General features: G+C 42.9%; 1 long non-coding RNA gene across 1 annotated transcript in view; it reads left to right on the top strand.

Annotated features, from left to right (window-relative positions):
• LOC102383557 overlaps window positions 1–9,190 on the top strand; it is a 13,201-nt gene extending 4,011 nt beyond the window's left edge. The window contains exon 3 of the long non-coding RNA XR_324448.1: window positions 9,168–9,190. This is a non-coding gene — a long non-coding RNA (uncharacterized LOC102383557). The remainder of the gene's footprint in view (window positions 1–9,167) is intronic.
• The last annotated feature ends 430 nt before the right edge of the window (window positions 9,191–9,620 follow it).

Here is a 9,620-nt window from a genome sequence, read left to right on the forward strand (position 1 = left end):
TCAATTCTTCTCCTCGCTATTCTGTTCTTGCAAGTAACTCATTGCAGTAGGGAGCCATGTGGCAAAGGAAGCAGGGGATCTGTCTGCCCTGGCTGCAAAAAAACTCCTCCACCCACAGCTGGTCAAATAGCTACGTGCTGTACTAGGTTCCGAATATGTGCAACTATTCCTGTATATCTGACCCATGCTGCCAAAATTCTATCACCTGGAATATTATTACTTAAATCATTTGATTAATCCAGGATCTGAGCAGTATTTGTTCACCGCATGTGATTATTATCTAGTTTGCTTGATTCTTTGTTTCTTGTCAAATATTATTCCTGCTTTAAAGGGTAATGAACATAAAGGCAAATATCTCACCTTTTCCCTCTTGAAGTTTCATTAAGCCATGTATTTACCTTGGATGACAAGATACAGCATACAGCATGAAAGGTTTTCCGGGCACACCTGCAACTTTCTGTCTTATTCTGCTGCAACTGTCAACAGAGAGAATGAAAACCAATTCATTTATTCACAAGGCTCAGCAGATTTAATTTCTTTGAAAGGATGGAGGATCAGCCTGTAGAGCAACAAAATGGCACAGGGCACCAGATTCAGTTCCCGACATGCTCATATAAATCAGTAATGACTCTCCCCAATATTCAGGCTCACAGTAGACGCACAGAGTAGGTGCCACAATTAAGATATTGTTAAAGCTTTCCTGGAAAGAAGATGAAAATAATTTCAAACCCAAATCTCTTCACAGATTTTCACCAAGGGCCCCTGGAACTCAGTCTGGTCCCAAAATCTTAAGAGCACAGTTGGACACATTTTCAAAGTGGTCTTTGTTTCATCCATATTTGACTCTTACCATGGTTGTTGCCTCTTGCCTTCTACAAAAGGCAACGACCTTGCCTTCCCCTCTGGAGAAAAAAGTCCTTGAGTATTTCTACATTGCCTTTGGTCTACGCCTGAAAATACAGCTGTAAAGCATACAACATCAGTTGGCTTCTTTTCTGGGCATGCAGTCTCCCCAAAATAAGGTAATACAGCCACTATAGAGTAACACAGTGTGTGTTTCCCATACCACACTTAGGCCTGACCGTAGCACCCTCAAGCACTCTGTCTCCATGCAAAGTTTTGGGTGAACTGTTTAGTCCTTCTCAGAGACAATGCCAATTAGCCCATTCTCAGTGGCCATACTGCATTTGGTGTAGGATGCAGAAGGGCTCAGGTAGCAGAGAATGCACAAGGGCACAGTTGCTGGGCATGGTCTGTATACCAGATAGACATGGACTTAGGGTCTCTGCCTCAGTGTGCTGGTTGACAAGTGCTATGGCACCTCTGTTGCCTCATTTCTGGCATTCGGTGTGCATGGAGTGGGAGTAATTGGGCAGGACTGGGTTCTTGGTGGTGTTCCTGTGCATGGCATAAAGACAGTTTGGACAAGCTGTTAGGGAATTTATGGTCTGATCCTAAGGATTTTAGCCCAAGGACAGGATAATTTCCTGGGCAGAAAACCAGCACAAAAAATGTTATACCTTATTAACGTCCTCAAGATAGGCTTCAGGAGGATATAAGTGCACACATGCCCAGTAAAAGGACTCTGTGGAGGGGTGAATGTCATCCTTGGAGAATGGAGGTTTTCTGGCAAAGTAACCTGTCTTTGGCTTTATTTTTCGAACTTGCTCTGGTTTCCAGATCCCTGTAATCACTGTAATCAAACCTCAAAATTAGCACCATCTGAGACTCAACAGAGAGAATACCAGTGACTGAATAACCTATGCATTAATTCCTAGAGAGGTACCCTCCAGAGTACTGGTAGGCAACTATGTGCATGCGTGCCTCTGTGGGTGTGTGTGTGTGTATGTGTGTATATGCACACGTGTGCGTGAAAAACATATATGTTGTATCTGTTCTGTGGACAAGCAGAAGACTGTACTCTGTATTTGCTTACACCAATTTTACCGTACTTTAACTGTATTGACTTCAGAGTAGAGTTACTGGTGAACAGTGGCCAAATCTTGCTTGCTTGTATTCAGGGCTCAAACCAAACTCAATTGGAGACCCAGATTTTTTTTTTTTTATAGTCCTAGTAATGTTTTTCAGAATTGCAAAACCCATTAAAGTCAGTGATTAGGAGGAGAACCTTGAAAGTGTTAATTGACTGGAGTCTACCTGAGTTCTCAGACAAGCTGAAGCAATAACTTTGTTGGGGTGATGTGTCCCATTGATCCCTAAAAGGGACTGATACAGGTGTGCAGTGATGGCCATTGAAATGTATCAGTCCTTGCTCTCTGTTCCTTCTAGCCAGAGGTTCTTGTTCATTACTCAAATGCCTCTAACCGTCACAAGCTCAGGATTTGGTCCTAAAAGTCTATTCAGTGCGTCTGGTGGGAGAATATGAAAAATCAGATTCACCCCTCTGTAAAACCATCAGTTTCAGTTAACTAAAAGGCAGGATTACTTTGGTCTACCATCCACTGTGAAACATCTCTGTTCATGGCATTTTGCTGGCATCCTAGGGGACATGATTTTGCTGTAGTGGGTTTTTTATGCGTTCTACAAGTTTCCAGCAGCTGTAAAGAAAGCCACTTGTACATGTCTTGAGAAATGCTCAGAGAAAAAACAGAGAGGGGCACATCTCAGTCAGTTATTCCGCGTACAGCCCAAATGAGGGGTAATTGAATCTTTAATCTCTTCTGTTTAAATTTTTTTCTTGTATCTTAGTTTAAAAACTCTCCTTTTCCCTGATCTTTTGAACAAATCTCATGTTGAAGAGTTTGCTGATCAATGCCTCCAGGCCTGCCTTGCAAATGAGATGAACGGGCTCCTGGTGAAAGAGGTTTTAGTAGATAAATACTGCAGTAATTCCTCCTTTCACCAGAACAAATACAGGACAAGGAGGTTTGACGTAGTGTCAATACCCAGCAAAAGGCCAGTCAGCAGGGAGGGATAGAATCCTGTTAGCTTGCCAAATAATGGTGGAGGTCTCTGGAGATATGTTTGTGAATGGAAAGACCATCTGTAGCAGTACTAGAGAGGGGAGAAAGTTCCTGGAGTGGGGTCCTAATCTCTTGCTGATCTCAAGCTCTGGGCAGAAGCTGAATGCTTGTAGGGGTCAGGAAGGGAATTAACTCTCATGAGGAAGTAATATACATGACATTAAGATTTCCTTGTCCCTCTACTAACGCATAACACTTCAGCTATTTCCAGAGGCAGGACACAGGACTTAAACCATGTAAGGGTCTGATTTTGTATATTCATTTTTTACTATTATTTGTTTCCCCCTAGCATTTACCCATCCCAGTCTTGAACCACAACCCCACTGGGTTAAAAACTCCAACCCAAACTTAAATGGCTTATCAGGTTAGTATGGTTCAGGCTCTTTCATTTCTAGCATGCAAGGGAACTAGGTGTCTATCATCATGTCTGATCCAGTTGAAACAACAGGGTACCCATTTCTATCAGGGTTAGCTTCAGGGGGGGCTTTCATCATAAGTCCAGAGCAAGTCTTGGACTCCTGTCTCTAGAGTAATAGCAAGATGCTGTACCTTCTCTACCACCACGCTCCTCCTCTTTGGGCCAAGCTTTGTATAAGCACTGAATCAAAACATAATCTCTGTCAGATAGAGCTGACAATATAAGGGCAAAACAAAAGCCGACATGCAGATGGATAGATGGGCAGAGGAGTGTAAAGAAAGAATAACAGATATTGGACTAGATAGCCCAGTGATATGACCTGATGTGGCAGAGAGGTACTACAGAGAAGAGGCCACCATAAGAAGAAAGGCAGGAGACCAGAGAAAATAGTTCAGTGGGACTTGGGTATCTAACTACTTTAGGCTCTTGGTCATGAAGCACTTGAGAGAGACATAGTTACCTATTTTAACTGCATTATTCAAAGTCAGGGCCCGGTTCTGCAAGATACCAAGAATCAGAGTGGGACTGGCTCTGAAGTTGTGTGTGAGATGGCTTTGGTTGAAGAGTAGCAACACACAGAGGAATTTTTTTGGACATTATCTCATGTTATTGCCTGCTGCCCATATTTGTATATTAGATGATCAGTAACAAATTAGATAAAAAGAAAAGTCTCTTAGATTTGAAAGGGCATTAGCAAAGACGGGTCAGCATCATTACCTCCCCATGTGCATGGGGAAGCGAGCACAATAAAAGTGGAAATGGCTTGTCCAAGGTCTCACAGAAAGCAAGTAGCAGAGTCAGGAGTACTGATTTCCAGTCCAGTCTCCTACTTTCTAGGCCATGCTGCTTTCATTGTGTACTGGTAAGCAGCAAAGGACTAGTTTCTGCCTTGTCTCTTCCTGCCCTGCCTCTCCATGCCATCCTACCAGCTTGTTTCTTTAAATTTAAATGAAGACCAGTCGTGCTACTTTGGCCATTGACCGATTCTGTCCAAGAAGTTTGTTTATGCCAGCTCTGGTGTCTGACAGAATACAGAAATATGCCTGTCTGAGAAAGGTGGGGGGATTGGAAAATCTTCACCTGGAATGAACTCCCCCGCTTGGTGCTGTCTTTAATTTGTCTCTTAGTCTGCTAACTGGTATTCCCACAACAAAGGTATTGGAGCTGCCTTGTGTCAAGTCTGTGCAGATGTAGATAAGATGCCTCAAAGCCAGCCTGAAAATTCTCCAATTTGCCTTGAGCTCTACTTCTAACCATGTTAATGCCTTCAGCATGTGTGTAATGGCTCATGACATCAAAATACTGTTGTACAGGAATTAACTAATTGAGTGAGTTAGGTCCAAGTTTCAGAAGGGCTGTGCTATGTTCTGCCTCTAACAACATTCACAAGATTATTTCAGTTCCAGCCACAATCATCACAATTCCCCAATTCCCCCATGAACTATCTCTGTTTTTTTCATAGAGTTTGCCTTGTATCCCTTCTCTTCCATGTCTCCTATTGGTGTCAGGTAACTCCTCTCCCCTCTGCTTTCTCACCTGGGTTTTGCTGATGTAACAGGTAGGATAGTTTGGCCCAGGAGCTGAGAAGCCTTCAGAGCAAAACCTTGTCATACCTAGCAAGTCCTCTAGCTCCCTGTAACTCAGCCATCATTTGGACTGCAGCTGACTAATCATTCATTCCCTGTCATCTGCCAGAATGGCTTGTTCTCTGGCCCTTCACGTATGTATGGTCAGAGCAGGTTTCTGTGTGCACTGCAGAACTGAAGAATAAAGACCATCAGCTCTGAGAACCTAAGCCTCTCCCTTCTGGCAGGGGACCATCTCCAAGGTAAGGTGCTCCAAAAGGAAATAAGATTGGTCTGTAGCTTGTTAACTAATTCAGGCCTACAGTTTGGTTATTTCCCACTGAAGCCACGGAGGAGAGGGCAATGTGAAGATCCTGATATGCTGTTTCTTGGAGATCTTCCCAGAAATGACTAGAGTTGCAAATGAAGGACTTCATTCTGCTTGCTTTGAAGCAGCAGGGAGAAAATTGAGCAGACAAAGTGTTTCTAGTTTAACTGAATTTCTTCAATCAAACAACTCAGCTTGCCTGTTAGCTTGCCTACAAAAACAGGGTGATGTTTAAGCATGTTCAGAGACAAGGCAATGTATTGAAGACTCAAACTTGCTTCCTTTGAGATCCATGGGAAGCGGAGAATAATGTTGAACATTTTTATGTTTTCAAGGCCTCTACAGTCATTAACTCAAGGACCCATCCTGATAATTAATTATTGAAGACAAATGATAATGAACCACAAATGTTATGGGATAACAGGTGGAAAGGGGGCCTAGGAAGTATTTATGTAGAATTCAAAGGGAGCAGTAAGTAGGGAGCTCTAGGTTAGAGCAGGGAAATGGGACTTCATGAATCCTGGGGTTGATTCCTGACTTTGATGCAGTGTATGAACTGTGGTGAGTTGGTTTACTTCTCTGGGCCTCAGTTTCCACCTGTGAAATGGCAGTGATTCTCCGCCTCCCAAAGGAGCAGAGAGCCTGTAAAGTTTAAAATAATAAGCAATACCTTTGCCTGAATGGTACTGGGTGTTACTTCTCAGCCACTCTGGATGGCAAAGATTTATAAGCCTTAATCCATTGCCTATACCTAGTGGCTGTGAATAGCGTGAACATTTGAACTGAGAAACAGGTGACTAGTATGTGCCAGAAACTCTATTTCAACATGGAAATTCATCTTTGAAATGAGGATTCCACATTCCCCACTCCTCGTACGTGGCAACACCTAGGAGAAAACAAATAAGATACATATTGGCCTGGATCCCGGCAGCTTCAGCATTCTAAGTCTCTAAAAAGGATTAATATTATCTTGCTGGCAAAAGAGCCTGGTAATTTCACATTCTGTTTGTTTCAAATCCAGCTAGAAAAAAAAATCACTTGAGGGGGGAGAAATCTAAGCATTGTTTGGTGCAGTAAAGTACAGCACTTGCTAGAATTAAGAGTTCCTCATTCTGAAGTGTGGTCACCTTACATAATGACTACATATGAGGAGCTGGGAATCAGGGACTCCTGGGTTCAGTCTCCAGATCTGTGTGACCTTGATTACATCTCTGAGTCTGATTACCAATTTCACCCCTTTCTTTCTAGACCACTGTCTGCTTCCCAAGCGCTGGAGCTATAACAGAGCCGCGTGTCTTGTTCCTAGTGTAACCTAAGACAGCCTCAAGGCAGCTGTAATTTGTGTTCTGCTTCCCAAGGTCAATAAGATGTAGAAAATACCAAGATGCAATGTGGTAAACCCTGGCCTAGCCTGCAATCTAACCCTTACCCTTGGCTGGGGAAAGAACTAATGACAACATCATGTTAACTCCACAGTGGCTGTGAAGGGCCCTTCCTCTAGTGATGACTACAGGCAGCCCTTGGGGGCTTCCTTTTGAAGCACTGAGATCCTCCAGCCCTAATGTCTATGAAATGCCTCTATGGGGAAATTAGCTAATATAGTTAGAGAGGAATAATTATTTAGCTATAGCTAGGCCAGTCAGTGCCCCTACCCAGCAAGTTCATCAGCCTTAATTTTTCCCTAAGGGAAGTACCAAAAAGCCCTTGTTGCCCCCACCTAAACTTAGTATATGAAGCTCACACGCACCCCTTCATGGCCTGTTTCTGTTGTGGTAGAGGGAGAACTCGGTAGTGGGAAAGCACTGAGGCATATCTTGCCTTTCTGCTAAGTGTTTCTACAATCTTCCCAAGTCCTACTTTCTGAAGTCAGCAGTATTTTTGGAGAAGAGACCAGAGGAGAAAAATGAGAAGGAAATTGTGTTACCTTGTACTTCTGCACAGCGGGATGCAGCTGGGTACAGCAGGATATTAAACATATTGTCAAAGTACATGCAAACTATGTTAAGGAGGACAATCTTGAGGCTAAACAGTGGTCTGGGACTCAAGAGTCTGCCTTTTAGATGCTAGCACTGCCACAGGCTTCCTGTGTGACCATTAGCAAGTCACTTAACTTCTCTGAAACATGCACACTCTTCTGAGCAGGGACTCTCTCTTACTATGGGGATGTATTTGAACAGTACCTAGTACAAGGAGTCTCCATCTCATCTCTAGATGCAGTTGACTAAAATAAGAGTGGGAAATTACTCTTTTTTTTTTTTTGGGGTTTTAAAATTAGTTAGATTGGCATTTCCAAATAAAGTCTAGTGTCTGTAAACTGTTGCCAAGCATTGCAAGCCAGACCTCCTGAGTCTTAAAATGCATGAGGAGCAATTTCCTAAGAAATGTGTTGTGTCTGGTTTGATTAATCACCACTGCAAATTCAGCTCCTTTCACTTTGGATCCAGCAATCAGGTAGCCATGACTTTGGAAATAACCCATCTCCAAACCCATCTACTAACCCATCTACAAACATGCCTCCCTGAGGTGCTTGCACACAATCTTATATCTTCATAGGAGCAGATTTTTCAAAGCACTATATATAAGTCTACAGTTTTGGTTACAATGCACCCACAGATGAGGCCAGATTGACAAAAGAGTTCAGCATGGTGGATATAGAGCTCTTCTGAAAATCTGGCTCCTGTTTGTGCTGAGCACTTGAGAAAATCTGGCTATTATTCAGGGTGCAAAAGACTTTTTTTGCAAATCTAGCTCGCAGGTCTGCAATATAGTCTGCATTAGAAAAGACCAAGACAGCTGTAACACCAGTAACCTCAGACTCCATTGCCTAGCATGCTTATCATACATTTTTGTTATTAGGTTGCTTCTTTCCATAAAGTGGAGAACACTGCGGCTTTGTAAGAGCCTGAACTTCACAAGCTGTTAGCCATGCTTATTGTCTCATCAGAACACTAGCTGTAATCAAAATAAGTTACTTAGAATTGGAGCACATTTTTTCTTTTTTCTTTGCTTGGAGTAATTTTGTATATTGTAGCTCCTGGTTCCATTCCACAACTGCTGGATTGTGCAGATTGCATTGTTTGGGGCTTGTAACTTTCTGTTTTTGTTGATCTCGCTTTATTGTCTGGGTAGCGCACACGTGTGTGTGTGTGTGCGCGCGTGCGTGCGTGCACGCGTGTGTGTGTGCACACGCAGTTTTGCTGTTCTAGAGGTGATAGGATGTTCCTCCCTCGTGGTGTTTTTAAGGTTAGCCTGTTAAAGACATTAGATTGCAGTAGCAGTCATCATATAAGTGCCCAAAGTAGACAAATGGCTAATTTATTCTGAAGGCACCCGAACAGGCTGTGACTAATCACCCTTGTGCTGCTTAAAGACAACTTTGGCCTTCCTACCCTTCTACTAGCTCTAAACTCAGCAATGAAGCAGCTGGCCCAGATTTGCTTTACTAACCTTCTGGGGACCACCAATTTGAACTGCATGAACATGACACTGAGAACATGGAGAACTGGAGAGCTGACGGTAGTCTTATGTAGACTTAAGACTATGGTTTGTATAGGATGGTTTGCATAGGAATGACCCTGCCTCAGGCTAAGGGTTGAACTAAGTGATCTCTGGAGGTCCCTTCCAGCCCTACTTCTCTATGATTCATAGGAAAGCTTTTTTTTTTACTCTTGATTTTTCATCTCCAGCTGGAGATTGTCAATAGAAAATGAATCAGTACACATTTCATTTTTTGTTTTCTGTAAAAATTCTTATCTTATCTCTAAACTTGCTTTTCCTAGAGTGAGTTGCTATAAATTACCCCAGGCAGATGTGTTTGGAAATGCCTTTGTGGCTATTTTTCATTGAATTCTTATTGCATGCTTTTTATCCAGGTCACCATGGGGTGAATGCAGACCATTTCCATCCTGATTTTTTTGCTAAAAGAAAGAAAAGTTCCTGGTGCTCAGTTTGTGCTAACAGCTGACTTTTGAGAAGCACTGATTGTTCACAACTCCTATTGGCCTCAAATAGAGCTGCGGGTGCTCAACGTCTCTCAAAATCAGCTAACAAGTGTATGAATGCAAATCCCTCCCCTGCCCATTTATCCCACTACATTTGGCAATTGTAGTTTCATAGTGCTTAGGGTCGGAAGGGACCTAAACAAATCATCAGGTCCGACTCCCTGCCCCAGGCAGGAAAGAGTCCTGGGGTCATAACACCTGAGCCAAATATCTGTCCAGCCTCCTCTTGAAGACCACTGCAGTGTTAACACACTGCATCCTAGCTGCATTAAAACCATTGGGAAGAACATCTTGTCAACTTCAGTGGGCCCAGAATTGAATCCA

This window comes from Alligator sinensis, unplaced genomic scaffold (assembly GCF_000455745.1).
Source record: "Alligator sinensis unplaced genomic scaffold, ASM45574v1 scaffold685_1, whole genome shotgun sequence".
Taxonomy (NCBI): domain Eukaryota; kingdom Metazoa; phylum Chordata; order Crocodylia; family Alligatoridae; genus Alligator; species Alligator sinensis.